The sequence below is a fragment of the Carassius carassius genome, chromosome 4 (genome assembly GCF_963082965.1).
Source record: "Carassius carassius chromosome 4, fCarCar2.1, whole genome shotgun sequence".
Lineage (NCBI taxonomy): Eukaryota > Metazoa > Chordata > Actinopteri > Cypriniformes > Cyprinidae > Carassius > Carassius carassius.
Window position 1 is genome coordinate 4,070,357 of NC_081758.1, and position 21,145 is coordinate 4,091,501.

Below are 21,145 nucleotides of genomic sequence, written 5' to 3' on the forward strand. Positions count from 1 at the left end.
ATAAAAATAACTTAAGTTTAAATCCAAGCAATAATAATATTACAAGACTCGAAACAAGACTCATTTGACAATTAAAGAAAAAAATTACAAGTAAATATAAGTAATATATATATATAAAAAAAACAAGAGCAAAAAAGTACAGCAAGGATAAACTATCACAACAAGTAACAGAGCAAGACTGGAATATAGAGCAGCAACTAGAGCCAGTAACTGTCTCTGTGTGGCACAAGACAAACAAAGAAACATTAAACAGACAACACAGACAAAGCTGACAGGGCAGCACCCTAAAATTTTAAATTAACTGGAAATCTACTATGATTTTTAGGCCAGCCAAGATGTAGATAATTTTGATTTTCATCAGATTTGTAGAAATGTATCATTCCATCTGTGCTGTCAGAATGAGAGTCCAATCAGCTGATAAAAACATCAAAATAATCCACAAGTAATCCACAGCACTCCAGTCCATCAATTCGGAACAAATATGTGTGTGCATTTTGATGTGAGAAGACAGCCGATGGACATTTTCTCTGGAGGAAGCATTATAATGGAGTTTTAACTCATATTTTGAACAGAAGCAACAGTTTTAATAAAAAAACAATAATAATAATAACAAAATTATATATATATATAATTTTTATATCGGCGCGATAGCCGATATAAAGCCGATATCATTTAAAAAATATATATTATTATTAATATTTAAGAAATTTTAACTAATTTAACAATGAATTTAAAAAAATAAATGTGTAAAATAAACATAATTATACTATAGATGACAAAGTGTTTTTCACAGATAAATATTTTATAAAAATATAATTAAAAAGGAAGTAAACACTGTAACCAACAGGCACTCAGTATTCTGGGAAGTCTATGTGCATTGGGAATCATATTTTTCAAATAAAGCCAGGGTAACACTCATTTCACATCCAGTACACAGTGAAAATGAAATAATATAATAATAATAATATACTAATAATATATAAGCAATTGTTATAATACTTTCTGTATACAATAATCCCTTTTTTAACCATTCTATCTGATTATTAGACAGACTTCTATCCATATTGGACAGAACTGTTAACAACGATGATGAACAAGAGTGAGAGTGTGAGCACTGTGTGTCAGATGCTGATATTTGAAAAATGCCAAAAACGGCCGATATATCGGCCACTAATTAGCACCACTGTGTAGATTTACACGTGATATATTTTCAGTGAATTTCCTTTTACTTGGCTTCAGTGGAAAGCGTGATGTGATCTGTATCAGTGAAATCAAGATAAATCTACTCGATCTCTGCCAGGAGCTAGAAATATCAAACTTTGAGCAGATGCTCCGCCTTCTCCTGTTCAGAAGGAAAGAGGGCCATATGGTGCCCGGAGGGGCCACTGCGAAACCGTGTGCTTCCTCTGAGAGGACACATGCATGAAGCTGCATCACTCACACACACATATTTATCAATATCACTACTCCAGGGTTGGGAACGGTTGCCAGGCTGTTGCTAAGGCAGTAAAGCGAGTGGTTGTTTCACACACTACTATATGTGGGTGTTGAGGGTGGTTTTTCAGGTATTTCTACTTTAATACATAAATTAATAAATAAATATGTACAGGGGTACTCAGTCAATATCATTTGGACCACAAAACCAGTCTTAAGTGTATTTTTTTTTTTAATTAAGATTTATATATTACATAATACGAAAGATGAATAAATAAGCTTTCCACTGATGTATGGTTTATTAGGATCGGACAATATTTGGCCGATTTACAGCTATTTGAGAATCTGGAATCTGAGGGTGCAAAAATAAAGCAAAAACAAATATTACTGAGAAAATCGCCTTTGAGGAGTCTGACTAGATTCTTAGCAATGCCTATTACTCATCAAAAATTAAGGTGTAGTTAAAGTGTTCAGCTGTGTTTACAACAAGTGGCCCATGAAATAAGTGACTTGTCAGATGTCCAAAAAGGGCAGATCATGGTAGTCTGTTTACCACAACCTTCTCTTTGCTAGCCCAATTTTCTGGTGTTTTAAGAACATCAGTCTTTACAATAATGACACTGAACACAGCAAAGAAGAAATGTGGTCAAAACTGAAAGTGAATGACAGGAACCGTCAATCACTAAGCAGGACTGTGTCCAAACAGCACAGAAATACTCACAGAACATCAATATTCACCTCCACAAAAACCAACCACAGACTTCACAAATCCAGCATTTATAAAAGAGCTGCAACTTCTGTAATCACAGACACCAGTGCTAAAATATGAAAAAGGTGGAGTGATGGTCATAAAACCTTGACAGCACCAAGATTAAATTTAACATCAACCGACAATCAACAGATTTGAATATTATCAAAATACTGTGAGCAGTTTTGAAGAGAAGAGTGAAAATCAGATTCCCTTCAACATCTACGACATCCAGCTGTAGCCTATTCATACAGTAAGTACAGTTAGTAACTACTGAAAGAAGGTTGAATGCTGTATTAAAGGCATTCAACTGTTTACATTAGGGGTGTAACGGTACGCAAAAATCACGGTTTGGTACGTACCTCGGTTTTAAAGTCACGGTTCGGATCATTTTCGGTACAGTGAGGGAAAGAAATGCAAACATTAAACTGAGGGTTGTTTATTACTATAAACTTTTTTTTTACAATTTGCTTACACTTTTTTAAAATACTTTTTTAATAAAATATATATAAAATAAAAAAAGAATAAGAAATAAAATACTGCTGCAAAGTTTTCCACTAAATAAAATACTCTCTGTCTCAAACCAATATCATATAATAAAATAAAATGAAAAATATAAATAAATAACTCTGATTACAGTGCAGCATTACCAATCCCAGCTTGTACGCCTGCTCATATTTAAAAAATATATATATAACTTTTCCAGTGTAAACTGCAGCATCAACAGTTTCAGTTTTTAGACCTGCTCAGATTTCGTTATTGCGTTGGACCAATCGAAATTAAGAGCAAAGGTCTGTTTAAATGCAGACGGGAGCTGCGCTTGAATTACAATCGTTTTTTTTCCTAGTTGTAGTGATGTTCACACTCGCGTGATGCCTTTTGAAAACCTTAGGCCGGTGACACACTGGCATATTGCACCTGTCAAACATAGTCTATTTTGCCGTCAATACTGTTGACGGTGTCCTTTATCAGTAGGCTTTATATTTATGCTCAACATGAAGTATAGATATTGTTGTCGTGAAGACAAGATCCTGGTCTGTCGACGGTCTCCCTCTATGTCACCTACAGTAGCAGCAGCGTGCCAGCGCCGCGTCAGGCGCGATTCTGGTGTGTAAAGACACAGAAAACGTGAAGCAGCTGTCACGCAAATGACACGCAGCAGAAACGCCAACCTCACGCCACACAGCCAGTGTGTCACCGGCCTTAGAATCAGCTGCAGGGTGGGATTTGAGCTGAAAGCGGAGACTTCCGCCACTTAATATGTTCGTTTGGAAACACGAAAATGTACCTATGTTCCGCACACAAAATATTGCATTCGGTATTTCGGTAGACACGTGCACCGAACCGAAAGCCCTGTACCAAAATGGTCTGGTACGAATACACGTACATTATTACAGTTTACATTATTATTATAGTCCAACACTTGTATATATTTAAGCTTTTTTAAGCTTATTAGCACATAAATATATATATATATATATATATATATATATATATATATATATATATATATATATATATCTTTTTGATAGATAGGGATAATTCACTCAAAAAAAAAAAAAAATGTTAGTTTACTCATTCTCAGGCCATACAAGATAAAGGTTACTTTTTTTTTTTTTCTCGATTATACCAGTAAAGAATATTTTTAGCTGAATCTGTGGTCCTTGGTGATTCATAAAATGCAAGTCAATGGCTGCACATTTTTGAGAAGAAAAATTTACATCATTTTAGTAAAAGTCAATGACTGGGAGACTTATGTTATGTACATTTGAAAAACAGCCACGAGTAAAATGTACCCCTTGGCGGTTCTAGTGTTCTAGTGCCTCTGGGGAGGCACCATTTAGTAGTAGTACGGTTCTTTCATGGTGCACGAAGGATGAGGCCTGCTGCTCATGCCAGTCCAAATGTGGGATCTGGCAATGGTTCTCGAGGGATTATCCCTGGCCCCCTTTGAGCCATTGGAAACAGTGTCAGAGAAACATCTCATGCTAAAGATGGTTTTCCTGATGGCTATTATATCCCTCAGGCAAGTTGGGGACATTCAAGCTTTGTCTGTCCCTCAGTCCTGCTTGGATTCAGTCCTGGTAGAGTGAAAGCCATCCAGCATCCTAGACCAGGTTATGTGCCTAAGGTCCCAAAGAATGCAGCCTGGTCAATATTTTTAAAGGCCTTCTATCCTCCACTACATGAGTCAGCAGACCAAGAGAGGCTTCATTTGCTTTGCCCTTTACAGGCTTTGGATGAATGTTTGGAAGTCCTCTCAGTGGAAGAGGTTTGACCAGTTATTGGTGTGTTTTGGGTCACTCAGGATGGGATCCCTGGTGTCTAAGCAAACAATTAGTAGTTGGGTCGTTGAGGCAATTTCTTTGGCCTATCAGGTGCTTGGTACACCTTCACCTCTGGCCATTAGGGTGCATTCCTGAAAAATCATGGCCTAGTTTATGACTAATTATTTGCACATTTATTCAAATTTCGAATCCCAAACTGCTCAGAATAAATCTGTTCATTTTAAAAACAATTACATTGATTCAGTTAAAAATAATGAAGATGGTTAAAATGTGGCTAGCTATGGAACAGGCAATGCAAACAGGGCATCAGTTTTGGCCCATCACCTTAACATCTTTAATGTCTCTTGGATGAGATTAATTTGCGTGTGCCAAATGAAGCGCATGCATGAACATCAGAGATTTAACCTTGCTCAGGCTAGTGTAAGGATCATCTATGAAGGAAATGCAAGGAAAACATCCAATGAAATAAGACTATACAAGAACAGTAAATTCAAGCCCATGCAAGTGACCACAAAAACATCCTTGATGTAAAGAATTAATGGACAATCAATATCATTAATGCATAAGACCATCACCTGTGGCAATGACCTCTATGCATTCCCATTCAGAAGATGAATGTGTTTCATTACATAGCTTTTAGTTCCTGTAGAGCAAAGAAAACAAATACATGACAATGGGAAACACAGTTCATAATACCAGCAGGAGTGTTTTAATTAAACTAAACTGATTAGATCAGAATGTGTTTTATCATGTTTTTCCAAATTTACAGCATTAAAAGTCATAAAAAGGATGTGCCCCAGACCAGAAATAGGCCGGAATGTTTAGCATTGCAAGCAGGGAGTCCTACATGCTTAGCATATGTCATAATGTGGCATTAACAAACCTTAGTACTCAAGGGGCAGTAGAATTTCCTCAAAATATCTGTCATTAAAACTGATGTGCTATTATTCTAGTAGCTAAATGTTAACAGTTTACAAACATACAGCTAGTTAACATGATAATAGCTAGCAAGCCCCCTTGTTGATTTAAGTATGTACTGTGCATTTCTGCCACATTCCCTTGTGAAAAAAAGTGTGTTTAATCGGATTGAAAGTGCCCTTGTAAGATACTTTAATAAATAAATAAATATATATTTTTTTTTTATAACACTAAAGTATATTTTAGTTTATCATAAATGCTTGTAAGTACATTGAACAGTACACGTAAATCATATTTCAATAAAAATAATTATGAAATATATATATAAAGATGTATTTACATGCTATTTAGGTGGGCGAAGTTCAACTATTGGCATTTAATATGAATGTAACCATAATACATTTTCATTTAATTACAATAACATGCAATTATGCATCTGAAAACATTACATTCAGTTCACATTTAAGTATATTATTTTAAAGTATAATCATTTCTTAATATATACTCTTCTTAAAAAGTATGTTAAATGTACTTCATTTTCACAAGGGTTATGAATTCATAGTACAACTCCCAGAAGTTTGATGCATGAAATCGAGCACAGCCTGAAGCCTTTGCATTCACATACTGGGATAGACTATGTTCAGGGCATAAGGGTGAGAAATCAGCAATCATTACTGGAATATACTGCATCGTCTAGATGATGACAGCACTAGATTTGTAGTTAAAAATCCAGGCTAGCAACTCAAAGCTTGTTGTGTTGTTGTGTTGAAGGCCTGGAAGATGTTATTAATGGACTGGAGCAATAATGGGATCCAGGTTGCCTCAGGAATGCAGTCACTTTGTATCAGGAAGTGTTTGATTAATGACACATTAAATAAAGAATACATTATTAATGGTGCAAATAAAGCAAGCAAGGATAAGTGTTGCTCATACAGATTTGAAAAACCTCTGGAACTACATGTTTAGATTTTGAATGTAAAATATTTGTTTACAGATGATTACAGCATTTTTTTTTTTACTAGATCTGTAATACGAAATACTTGTAAAGCTGTTGTCACAGAAGTGTAAGATATCCGACAAAATAAAAGCTCAAGAGTTTAACTCTTGAAAGTTAATAAATGAAGACATAAGTATGTAAGTTTCTACTGTAAAATAAGTCATATCCTTTATGTTTTTAGATATATTTTTTAGTTGTATTATAATAGCAACACACACACACACACACACACACACACACATATATATATATATATATATATATATAAAATCATTATTAATATTAATATTGTCTCTAAGACAGAAACGTATAACAGCTGTAATCCAAATCAACAACAACAACATTATTATTATTATTATTATTATTATTATATATAAAAAAGAAGGAATATATTACTTTTAATATACTACTAAAGGAAATAATCTAAAAACATAAAGGATATAATATTTTTTTTCATAATTATTTATAATTTGCCTGGAATCTCAATATTTTTTTTAAATATTGTTATTGTATAAAAGTTAGAAAATCTAGTAATCTGAAAACATTACATTTGCACAGGCAAACACAACTTTCATTTTCAAGGCAAATAAAGAATATCAACAGAGATGTTGTGAGGGTGTGACACTGAACTTTTCCTGTCACAGATGAGATGTTTAGTTGTTTGTTGCTACCCTCTGACCTGATTCATGATGTCATGATGCTGATGCCACACTCACATCATTGGCGGTGAGTGTCCCTTCCTATGCTGGGGTTTTTCTGTGTCAAGCCTCATTTCTGGTTTGTGACGTGTGCTGGATGTATGCTGTCATGACATGCCAGGGACTATTTCTCAGACAGTTCGGTCTTCTGCTGAAGATCCTGCTGAAATGTCACTATATATTCAGAGAGAGCAGACACTCTTGTCTAATGAAACCACATACAGAACAGATTCATGTTAACAGTGTAGTGTAGATCGACAGAGCCTCAGATTCAGAAAAATGTGGCCATTTATTTTTTAATTTTAATTTTTTGCAGTAGTAGTGAGGAATGAAAGTGAAAGGCATACAATTGGTTGCCCAGTATCTGTAAAAGAAAATATGTCTGAATGGCTTTGAAAAATTTTTAATTGTATAATTTTAGATGTATTATAACATCTTTGTTTCCATTAATTTAACTTCACCATCATTTCTGTCATTCTTCTGTTTGCAATGTTTAAACTCGAAAGTTCGATAAATGAATATGTTTACTCAAAAATGATTTATGCATTAAATTGATCAAAAGTGATATTAAATAGATTTATAATGTTTCAAAAGATTATTATTATTTTTTTTATGTCGTTTTTCTGAACATCCTATCCATTGATTAATCCTGAAAAATAAAATCTGTCATGGTTTCCACAAAAATGTGAAGCAGCACAACTGTTTTCAGCATTGATGATGTTTAGAAATATGTCTTGAGCAGCAAATCAGCATATTCAAATGATTTCTGAAGGATCATGCGACACTGAAGACTGGAGGAATGATGCTGAAAAATTGAATTATTTAAATTGCAATTGTACTTCACAGTATTACTGTTTGTTTCTAATAATATATATATATATATATACGCTTTTTTTTAAGATATATATATATATATATATATATATATATATCACACGCTTTTGCCGCCTTCACTGTTTACTAAAACCAGTGTTGGGAACGTTACTTAAAAAAAAAAGTATAGTTACTCACTACTTGTTCCAAAAAGTAACTGAGTTAGAAACTGAATTACTCTATAATAAAAGTAACTCGTTACCAGGGAAAGTAACTATTTGCGTTACTGTTAAAAAAAAAAAAAAAAAAAAAAAAAGTTGCTATATGAAGACAGGTGTTCGTACATAACTTTCGAGATTTATTGCACGTCAACAGACAGCAAGAGTTCTATCCCGCACTCTTTGTAAGAAAAGTGTTTTTGGCCACTAGCTTTGTAGATGCGTGTGTATCACATTACATGCACACATTACATGCACGTTCTTGCCTTTGACTACAATGAATTTGAAGTAGTGCTTATATCAAAAGAGCCAAAGCATTTGACATCATTGACATCAAACCTGGTACAAGGGTCTCAAGGCTGCGCTTTCTGAATGAGTGTGAGATTGGAGAGTTATGACAGAGCAGACGTTTGTCTGGGAATAACAACATCCTTGCAGAGCAGTCAGTGATCACAGGATTTTCATTTAGCAATAGAATTCAACCTGGGAAAAAACTAATAGAATCCTCTGAAACTATCTGAAAAAGCCCTGCAGTGATGTTTTGATCGAAGTCGCTAGAGTAAAATGTCCTCCTAGTGTGTGTAGAATAATCTATTTCAAAAGATGTCTTGAATCTGAGAGTGGACGGTCATCGCCCTTGTGATTGAATGCTTACATAACACTTCAGTTGTAGTGCATCCTTTAATTACATTTTTTTTTTCTGAAATCCAAGCCTAGCACACGCTTGCGTGTTTTGGGTCTGTGAGACAAATTCCCAGGTTGCAATGTCTGTTGGTGATGCACTGCTAGTGTGAGACACGTTCCATTCGCATCGAGCAGCTACAAAAAGATTCAAGCTGGCCTGAAATCTAGCCAACCGGTTGTCAGGTGTCTCCAACAAGCACAAGAGCAGCAATGAGCCATTGCTACAGAAATGGCAAGAGATGGAAGTTAAAGCCAAAAACTGCAAACTTTCCTTCATGCTGTTTGTTAGGCTCATATATTCAGACTCTGTGATTGGTTGTGCAAAGTACGAACCACAGCGTCTTTAACAAGACAAGTCTTTAAATTAGCTTCTGTCTACTGTGCATATATCCATATAAATCAGATACAGTTGTTCCCTTAGAGAAACTTTATTGTAAAGTTCTCCTTAAAAAAAAAAGGTTAGGAAAATTGATCAAATAACCATTTTCATGGTAATTCAATGCCTGCCTTCATTGTCAATAAAACCAATCTTGTTGAATGGTGTATGTGCAATTGGAATGGTGATGTTTAATGTGTTTCTCTCTGTACTGCATAATGGTTCCCAGAGAGTTTGTTAATTTCGTGTTTGGTGTGGGAATAGAAAGCTGAACTTTGAAAACAAGAAAAATCGATGAAGGGTTCATTACCAGGCCGAGCCAAAAGTAACTGATAATGAGAAAATCAATTTCAATTCTGACTTTATATTGACCAGGCACATTTCTTTGATATTATTGAGTTATTACTAAGTGGTTGAAGAGCTTCTCTCTTAAATGGACTCAGTGAGTCATTGGTTCTGTTGGACATCAGTTGATTTGTGGCAAAGCAATCGAGAGATAACAATAAAGATGAAAAATTAGACAGTGAGTCATTCCCTTCTTTAACCACAGGAGACTCCAACATTGTGAAAGGGTTCATGTTGTTTACCAGTAATACAGCTGCTTAATGTAACATTACAATGGTCATGGATGGGAACAAAGAAGCCTAATAAAACTTCTTTCTGGCCTCTCACTGCTAGTTTCGACTTGGCTTTCATACATCATTATATGCTGTCTTTTTGGCAGCCTGAACCCACAAATCAAATATTTCCCTTCAAAGACTCTGTTCTTAAAAATTACACACTATTTTAGTAGCTTAGAAAAATACAAACTCTGTCATGTTATTCCAAAACCATAAGCTATTTTTATGCACGTGATCAGCATAAAAAGTTTGCCACAGAACTTTACTATGATTAGTTCAGTTAAAAATGTGACACATTAAACAGCATAAAGAGATCAGCTACTTAAAGGTCCCATGGCATGAAAATTTCACTTTATGAGGTTTTTTTTACATTAATATGAGTTCCCCTAGCCTGTCTATGGTCCCCCGGTGGCTAGAAATTTGGATAGGTGTAAACCAAGCCCTGGGGTCCTTCCCTGTCTTTGAGAAAACGAGAGCTCAGACGGCCGATCTGGAATCTTACCCGTATGTCGTCATAAGGGGAAAGGTTACCCCTTTCTCTGCTTTGCCCGCCCAAACATTTACATTTAATTCAGTCGTAATGTCAGCACAGGCGTTATGTGCTGATGTGTAGATAATCATTCAAGTTCACACAGACTTTCTTTCTAAATCGTTTAATACTGTTTATGCATCAGTGAATCAAGCCAGTGGCTAAACGATCAACTTCACGTTGTTTCTCTTAGTAGCATGAAACAAATCTGTTATTTAAATTGTTATTTAACTACAGAGAAGCTTCCTTTATTTTGTTCGGACCTGTCAATCTCACATCGCGTCTATATCTGCACCCTTGCCTAAACTGCCGTTACAATGAATGATGCTGTTATGCTGCACAACGAAGCTCTTACTGTATTCATGTCGTGTGTTCATGTGTTTGCTGTTAGTTGTGGTGAAAGCATTTTGTGAGAGAAAACGTATTGCAATAATGACGAAATCACTACATTCACGTGATAAACAGACTCTGTCTACTCAAGGCTCATCACTGCAGCCTTTCATGTGATGGGACAAGATCGAAAAAATAATGCTATAAGCAACACTTCCACAATTTGTTAATCTCAACAACTGTAATAGTAAAAAAAAATGTAGTAAAAGTATTTGAGAAGGGTTACAGATGTAATGCGCATTTCGAATGCAAAGATGTCAGCCAATCACAACAGTTGTCGTTTACTCGGAGTCTCTCAGCAGACACGCCCCTTCAAACAGAGCATTCAAGCCAGAGGACTAAAGTTAGGATATAAAAATGCCTTTTATTTCTAAATTTTAAATGTAAAAATGATACTAACAATATAAGAACACCTCAGGAAACATTAAAAAAGCATTTAAACAAAGAAAATAATCCATGTCATGGGACCTTTTATTTCAAACACTCACAAGGCAGTTTCTATGTTTTGTCCAATTATTTGATAATTTGTATGAACTTATTCATAGATTTTGCATGGTCTGCTTATGCCCCATTTTGTGTAGGGATGGACATTAATGCTTTTAGAAGAAAAAAAAAAGAAAAAGAAAAAAAATCTGTGAAAACGACATGCCATCTCACTTAATGGAAATAATTGACGCCTGTGCATATACAGATTCCTATAGACTGAACACGTAATATGCATATGCATGACGTCACCACAAGTTCACATAGAGATGTTAGTGGTATTATTTTTTAAAGCTTGCACTTTGAAAAACATTGTCAAAAGTTTGTGTTCCTAGGCCTTTGCAATGCTGTTGTCATTTTAAATGTAAAGCCAAAATACATATAAAGTTTTCTGTCCTGTTAACCAGTGTTTTACACATCTTCTGCACATCTTATCAGACACACTTCAATTCATGAAGATCTCTCCTAATGAACTGATAATCTGAATCAGGTTTGATACATGAGGGAGACACACAAATTGTGCAGAGTGGTGGGTCCCCAGGACCAGGATTGAAAACCACAGCTGTAAAAACCACCTAAAGGCAAATGATAGGTTTGTGTGATGAAAAAACTGAAATGTAAATGTAACATTTCATTTGCCACGGCTACATATATTTATTTTATTTTCACCTCTTCTGAAGTTTGTTACTCTGTTACTTGCTTTACTGTGGGTTTTCTACAGTCTTGACACCTACAAATCAACTTGCTTGCTTCTCTGTTTATGTTTATGATTCTGATTTTAATCACAGTTCAGAAGCTAAGCCTATCAAATGCATGAATAATAATTTTCTGTCTTCTTAATTCAATTGCTCCATGCATCGGACCGTTGATCAAAAGAAACCCACTCATGAGTGTCGCAAACACAGTGACGACTCTCCTCAGGTTTGAATATAAGACTGACACATCTGTCAGCACATCGTTGGGATTCTGCTGGTAGAGTAAGCTGACGGTGTGAGTCAACATGCTCGACTGACTGCAGGGAGTTCATTCATTAGCAAGCAGAAGGACGGCCATGCATGATTCATGCAACGAGCGTTTCTCTACTGCACAGTGCAGACGAAAACCTCATCAAATATCTGCTCTAGTGGTGGCATGTTAATCAGTCATTTTATATCAACGTAGCAGTCTAGAACAGAACACTACAGTTAGTTATACAAGAAATTTACTAAATGGATTATACATTAAAAAAACAACTCAAACTCATTGGAAAAAACAGGCTCCACCTACATTTTGGCAAAACTCCAAAAACATACCTATACATACAACTCACTGCAGCTTGCAGGTGAAAGGAACACCAACAACTTTTAAATCCTTTTGACGCAAATTATGAGAACAGGGCAGAATATCAATTAATGAAGACTCATTTCTGCATGGTTGCTTGTTATCAGCTCATTTTTTTTTGTTTTGTATCACATAACCAGCTCCATATGTTTGGCATTTCTGATGTAGTAAACTTGTTCAATAGCTCACCCGGTACAGCATTGCACTTGTGATATGCACACAGTAAAAGGAGCAAGAGCAGCCCATCAACTCACTTCACTCAGGTTGCAGATGTCATCAGCACCACTGCACTGGACTTGCTCGAGAAGATTGACTCCAAAGGGGTGTGTTTTTGGATGTGAGGGAAAGATCACCTTGTTCAGCTTCCTAAAGAACCCAGCATTACAGTAACAGATGCAGATGTTGTTTTTCCGGGTTATCAATGGAGTTTTGTACACGTACACGTGCTTGTTCCCGCCATTTTGGTGGTAAATGTTTTATAAATGAGGTCCAGTTCGAAGCTGGATTTGCACATTGTTTGATACTGAAAGATGGAGTTGTCCCAGTGTTAAAGAGCCCGGTCATGTGCTGGAACAGCCGATGTTAAGTAAATCTGCATCAAATTTCTGTGTTTTGTTGGCAATCGGCGCATAAGTACTCATGATTCTTTAGCTCCGCTCACGGCACCCATCCAGGAGCTCGGCTGTTTTCAGAGAGAATCGTAAAGCTGTAGCTTTATTTTATAAATCTGACAAAACTAACAAAACTAAAATCTGACATGTGGTTGATCTAAACTGTGTGTTTTATGTCCCCTTTAAACTACCTCTTTTTTTTCCAAAATGTTGCCACAAGCAATTTATTTATATATTTATTTATATTTCATGAATACTTTATAAACATTATGCATGAAAAACAAATGAATAAGTCAACACGTAAAGCATGCTTGCCAAATGCATTCTTGATATTAATGAGGTCTACCAGACAAATGAATAATTAAACTTGACTTAGCATTAGTCCCATAAATTCACTTAATAAACGCCCTTCACTTCACCTTTTTGATGCATTACATGAAAATGAGGAGGTGTAAAGATCAGCAAACCTCAGTCAGTCTGGAGCAGTGGAGGAAGCTGCTATTGGAGTGTCAGGACTGAAATATAAATGACGCTGCAGTGTCTTCAATGAAATATACATGAGGTGAGAGTCTAGTCTTTACAGAAACCCTAAATCAAATGCACCTGGTTAATAGATCGTACAAATGCCAGCCAGATGCTTATTAATGGTGTTATATACTGTATTTATTTATTTATTTATTTATTTATTATTATTTTACCATGTCATTATGCTACATTCCACTGATTGGAAAGAACACTCTGGGTTTAATCCAAATTTAACTATATCGAAAAGCTATTCTGTTGATGATTACCACACAAAAACTATTTAAATTAAAAAAGTGATTCACAAATATTTAGTTGTTGTTGTGTTTGTTACCAACATTCATATGTTGGATGTTTCTCAATGCGCATAAATCGTGGCTTACTGGCTTTATATGATCATCATAACAGGTGTTTTTATAGATTTCAAACTTTTGATAGCAATTACAATGTGTTCTACTATTACATGTATCAATATGCAAATATGTAGTCCTAAAACTGCCATCTTCTGTAAACATTGTGGGTACAAGTCATACATGCTGTGCAAAATAATAATAATAATAGTTATTATAGTTATTAGTAGTAGCAGTATTATAGACTGTAACAGACAGTTTTCATAACTTTTATCATCTCCCAGGCTAATACTCAATCCTTTAACTAATGTGCCAAAGATATGTGACAAGCTTTATGTCAGACTCCAGCTTTATCCAGCAGTTCTAAGACAATATTATGAGACTTTTCCCCCTTTTTAAATTGAATTTTGAAGCTTAAGTGTTAATAGGCTTATCATTGATTGTCGCCTCAAACAAAGCATCCAATAACAACAGCAGAGCAGAAAACAGCATAAAACTGCATGCGATTTATAGATAATTGTTGATTGTTTTCGACTGCACATTATTCAGTAAAGTGCTTTTTTGAAGACAATGCAAATTGTTCTGTTGAGTTAGTGTGAACCCTTAAAGAAACAGAGTATCAATAGAAAATTGAAATAATGCGAATGACAGATGCAAAAATTTGCTACTAAAAAAATCTGAAAAGAAATCTTAAAGTCCAATTTGAACATAATAGATATTACATTGACATTGTAATATACATGTCATGACATGATTTCAACATTGTTGCATGAACTCCATTATTAGATGCAAAATACTAGCTTAAAATTTCTACACTCTTACCTGAAAAACATCGCCTTTAATGAACTTAAATGTTGCTGGTCAAGAAACTCATTTTTCTGTTGCTCTTCGATATATGTTTGTAGCACCGTGCTGAAGTCTGTTAAACATAATAAATTCACTCAAACCCCAGTGCTGATGCATAAACGCTCATTTATATCACTTCACTGCTGCTGTACTCTGAATAATTACCAGTATTATGTGTGTAAGTTCATTAATTATGCAAAGCCTAAGATAGCTATAAATCCCTGGGAGAAAAATGTAGTTATTTTATCATTTATTTTCATATTTCAATGCATAATTTCTCACCAAAATAACTACAGAATATGATAGAGATTGTAAACATATGATCCAATAACAAAGTCATTTTTTCATCCCTGCTTGTTATGCTTGTAATGATGTCATGCTTAAAGGAATAGTTCACCCAAATATGAAAATGTGCTGAAAATGTCCTCACCCTCAGTCCATCCAAGATGTAGATGAGTTTATTTCAGATTTGGAGAAATGTAACATCACTTGCTCACCAATTGATCCTCTGGAGTGAATGGGTGCCGTCAGAATGGGAGGCCAAACAGCTGATAAAAACATCACTAAAGCCCTATTTGGATGATAACAGTTTCTCATAAGGAAATCTGTAAAGACAAATTTACATGGCACCTCAGTGATATAAAACTCTTGGATTTCACTGGCAATTTATTCACATTGGGGAAGCAAGTTCTATGATCCTATGAACCCAGGAATGCATTGCTCACACGGCCAGTTGCATGATTGTATGCTGTAAATACAATGTAATATGCTTGGAATAATAAGAATAAATTCATATTTATTAATGTTCTATTATTATTATAGATTTTTTGTATTTGATTATTTGAATATCTCGTAGTTAAAACAGTTTTGTATTTTATCTCTGAAATGATGTCATTAAAAAAATGTGGAGATTAATAGAATAAGTGATGCAACCTCTTATTTACATAAGGTAAACATAAGGTATAAATACAAACACATGCATGCACATATTTAAGAAAAATAAATTATGTTTATATATATATAAATAAAAAGAATATAAATATATAAATGTATATACAAGTAAATATTTTTCAAACAAAACGATGTGTGTTTGTATTTACATATATAAATAATAAATATACACAGTACACAGGCATATATTATGTAAACAATTTTTTATTTTATTTTTTGGATGCAATTAATCGCCAATAATCATTTGACAGCACACATTTTTATGTATGTAGTTGTGGGCCTATAAAATACATATTTTAAAATTGTATTGTATTCCTGTTGCTGTCAAAATAATGAGTCCATTTCAAATGTTATCTTGCTTTTCTTCTCTTTCTTCCTTTTGTTCTTTTCGTTCACTCACTGGAGAAGCAGTTACGAACTATTGTTGGACTTCACTGACTGGAGTGGTGTGGATTATTATGATGCTTTATCTGCTGTTTTGACTCTCATTCTGGCGGCACCCATTCACTGCAGAGGATCCATTGGTGAGCAAGTGATGGGATGCTACATTTCACCAAATCTGATGAGGAAACAATGTTCAGCAGATTTTCATTTTGGATATTCTGACGGCACCCATTCACTGCATTTATTTTATTTGTGTTTGTCTTGATAAACATCTTGGCCAGAGAATGTAGACAAGGAATTCTTCTCTTTAAAACTGTGAACGCATGCACCAGGTGGTGACTTTTAACACCTACGCCAAAGAAAAGTGCTTTCTCTCATTCCCCGTGCTTGAGGGTTTCTCGCACCCAATCTATATAATGCAACACATGAGTGTACATCCTGACGTGTGAAGCTCCCATACTGTGAATCTCTTTGAGTCCGGTGCAGCATCATGCTCCATTTCCTAGAAACCACGTAACTAACTTGCAGCGGCTCTGAATGATATGATTTATTGCTTCAGCCGGAATGGAAGTGTAGCACACTACACATTTCAAGTTCTGGCAATGGTTTTTATATTGGGAGTGCATTCATTTGAATACTATTCAACATCGGTCAACTGCGTTCTACCGTGAGGTATGGGTAAGACGATTTTAACACAATGTGCATCATTTTCAGGTCAACACCCCCTTGTGGCGCTGCTCTGATTAATGTCTCAGCTCAGAAATTTAAATTAAAGCATGCCGTCTGGTTTGTTGCGAGAATGTGAAATCCTGTCAAAGCTGAGGTGCAATAATGGTTTCATGAATGCAGGGCGCATGAAATTTCTGCTTAGTTTTCAGGTTTCGACTCTCGAGTCATACAGTTTTTAAATGATGCATTCCTTGTAAATGGGACATCATAACTGCACTGTAAAAATACACAGTAAATATAAACTTGCGTGCCAAATGCTGTTCGGTCCTGCGTTATACACTATGACTCAGCGTGGATGGCTGCTAGAGAGTAGCTAGGTTGTTATGGTTCTTTAACAATTAGAAATATTGAAAAATAAGTTTGAATAATTGTGTGTCATTGTATATTTTCACAAGATTTGCATCTAGATATCATAATATTAATGAAATAAAGGGCCACTTAAGTGCACTTTTGTACACTAAAATGCACTCTAATAATGTAAAATTACACATTTTAATTTAAAGTACGTTTACTTCAGTATCATTTATCCACACAATTTCAATCATATCTGAAATTGTTTTGTGTAGACAGTTTTATTGCACAATTATTTAACAGGAGACCATGAACTATATTTACATATGACCCATAAAATCACCAGTTCACAAATTCAGCTAATTGCATTTCATATCAATTTAAAATAAATAAATAAATATGATAAATTAGCAATTAGCATTTATTAGTGTTCTTCAGTACTCTTTCCACCACTGTCAACAATGGATTGACATTTTTATATAAGGTGAAACAATAAAAAAATAAAAATAAAAAATAAATAAATAAATAAAACATCCAGTCAAAGCATTTCTGGAATCATTAAAGATTCTAATTTCTTACTGAATTGCACATTCAAATTCATTATCTACAACACAGCCAGGCAGTCTTTTCTTTAGCTCATTCATAGCTCATTTGTTTCAGCAAATTCAAATAGGCAGCATTTCTACAAAAATCTTGGGAGATCCTTGTAGAATAACAGGCATTCCCCAATAAAACATTCATGCCATGTATGAAAAAATAATAAAGAGTATATCCACAGCAATAAAGCTGAAGTGAAAGTATCCTGAAGCCTCGGCTCTGCCCGGATCTGCCAAGTGTGTGTTGTGTTTTCATCATGAACGGGAAGCGAGCATATCGAGCAGGGTTCTATCAGCCTGTGTCGCTGTATCACATGACCAAAATAGATGGTCCCTGTCAGTCGTTATTAGAAAGCCGTTTCATTTCCCGCTGGCATTAGCACTGGCCTACCAGCTCAGCGTCGAACATGCAGAGCGCACCATAGGCTGCTGTTTTTATACCTGCATAATAAATAGAGACGGGCAGCATTTTAGCAAACGCAGTTCCAGTGGATGGTACAATCAGACAGCTCTGCATCTGTGAGTCCAAAGCAGCTTTACTCTTTGGCATTGTATCGATGACTGCTGAGACAAAACGGTTCATTCAGAAGCCTAATGATATTCTTCACATCTCCACTCCCACGGCTGCATCTGCAGAGGCTGAAGAGCAGAACTCTGCAGGCTTAAGCAGCCAAACGCCGAACCATCTCAACATGCTGTGGGTGGTTGAGGGTGAAAGGTAGCAGCAGGCCAACATTCAAGTAGCTCTCAGTATCAGTGTGCGAGTTGACCGCAGTCTCTTTCTCAGACTCAATTTTTCATGGAGCACCTACAGTCTGTTTACTGACCACCAAATGTGAAGCGTATATTTCACACTGTGCAATATGTCTGGGAAATAACGTTTTGGACAAACACATTTTCATTACAAAGTCACAAATATTTATTTATTTAGTAGTATTTGTATCAGTCACATTTATATAGTATAGTGTTAAAAAAAAAAAAAAACATTTTGATGACCGATGGCGTAGGCAAAGTGGCCAGTGAATGATTTAATATTTCACACTAATTTTATTTAAGTTGGTTTGACTTAAGTTTGGGGACCAATTCTCACTATTAACATACTATTAACTATAACCTTTGCCTCAGTAAATTCCTAATTTGCTGCTGCTAAACAGGTAATAAAGTACAACTGCTAGGATTGAGTTAGTCAGGTCATTCCCACTGGAGGGAATTTTCCAGCACAATGTAGTTACACAGTAAATCCATAATCTGGTATTTAACTTTTTCCCTGCCAAACATGGAATTAGATTGGTTTCCGCATTCTCGCAGTTACATGTTCGGGGGCGTATGTTTATGCATTACGCATCTCCTGAATGAGTCTAGAATGTGTGGAACAAAAATGCATGCGAGGAAAATGAGGAAAAGAGATATCTTGTATGTATGCATATGCATAAGAACGATCATCAGCAATAAACAGGATATAAATGAAAACTGGCTAAAGTTACTGAGTGTGATAGCGATCCTGGTTCTTTATTTTGATGTATTGCATGTTCAGATAGTCATTAAACATATATTCCGGGGGCCATGAAAGTTTATTGAAAAATGCTGGCGGGGAAAGAGTTAATGTCAGTATGACCAAAAAAAACCTATATATATATATATATATATATATATATATATATATATATATATATATATATATATATATATATATACACACACAGAAATAGGATTTTAGAATCAAGAAGTTTCTATCTAAAGTTCATCTTTTTATATTACAGATGTAATTTATTGAGTTAAATATATATATAATTATTATTATTATTATTTTTATTTTATTTTATTTTTTTTATTTTTACAAATACATTGTTAAAAACGTGAATAATAAACTTTAAACATTGCAACCAACAGTGCACTTAGTAATCTTAGGACAGTATTTGCACAATAGGAATCATATTTGATCAAATAAAAAAATACAAAAAAAACAGACAATGCTGATTTTACATACAGTAGAGAGTGAATATGATATAAATATGACAGTGGCAAAGTCACTATAGTCCACAACTTGGACACACATTTCTACAATACACACTAGATGATCTAAACCACTGGAATTGCCAAAGCTTGCAAGGTCTATGGCCTTTTTTATTATTATTAGACTTATTTAATTCTGTATTCTATAAATCGGTATTTGTAAAAATTATATGAATATCTATTTGTTGAACAGTAAGAGTATCTAAAAAAATGTAAGGCCAAAACAGAAACATTAATCAACTAAAGCTGATAAATAAAATAAAATGGCAAATATCAGCCAATATGTCTATTTTGCTGATACCCCCGTCAACCGCTAGTCGTGCTGTGGGGTTTTCAAGCACAGAGTACAGAGATCTTTGCAATGCACACTAGAACTGCTGTTTGTAACATACCCTTCCTAAGTGGCCAGTTCTTGGCCAGAATAATCTAAAATGGACAGTTTTTATTTAAATATTCAAAGGAATGGCTACAAGAGACAGACTGCTGTAATCTATCTTTAATTGTAAGTGAGTTAAACATTTGAATAAAAAAATAATAATGAGTCTGTAATAACTGAAGCCAACAGCAACCCTTCACGCCATAGCAAAAGTGAGGATAAGTAGATTCATCGAAGCTATTTAAGCCTCATTTGTCGCAGAAACAGACAGTCACACTGTTAGTTTTGCTGTACTGGCGTTTATCTGCTCTTTGGCTAATTATCTGTTCCTGGTGTGAAACACAAGAGCGGCTGGCGTGAACGGGAGCTGTCCAGTGCTGAAACACTGAAATGCTGATGGTGGGGTCTCACCTACAGACTCAAAGTGGCTGGAAAAGCTGTCTGGGGAGCAGACCCTCAAACGCACAGCATCGGTTGCCAATCTAGATTTAGTTGCTATGTTTGCACTCTTCCTCGCCAATCAGCAGAGTTTGACTGGCAGACCTCTGCTAGATTGTGATACTTAACTCCGTAGGGAGAGCCCTAATTGGCCCAAATGTCTTTGTAAGCATGGGGCATTCAACTTCTTCCCCAGAGCTGTGCAGATTTACAGATGGCAAAGTGTGTCGAGGCATTATGACAGACACTGTTTTGATTAAATTTGACGTTTTTATAGTGCTTATATGATACTGTTGTTTCAAGCAAGTGGAATATGATTATCATTGTTACAGAAAACAGCATACACATTGTAGTTTCATTTCCAAACTTTGTGTATCATCAATCCCTCTATTTGCCTTTGTCCTGAAATCTTACAGAGATTTCCCAGAAATTCTTTATATATGCTTTGGCTTCAGATGATTGATTTTCCTATAGATGCTTTTAAGGCTGGACTTATTATATCTGGATGTTATTATGTTGCCT

At 35.1% G+C, this 21,145-nt stretch overlaps 1 protein-coding gene across 2 annotated transcripts in view; it reads right to left on the bottom strand.

Annotated features, from left to right (window-relative positions):
* Nucleotides 1-21,145, bottom strand: part of LOC132132764 (astrotactin-2-like) — a 498,987-nt gene that overhangs the window by 436,543 nt on the left and 41,299 nt on the right. The gene's annotated exons all lie outside the window — the stretch shown is intronic.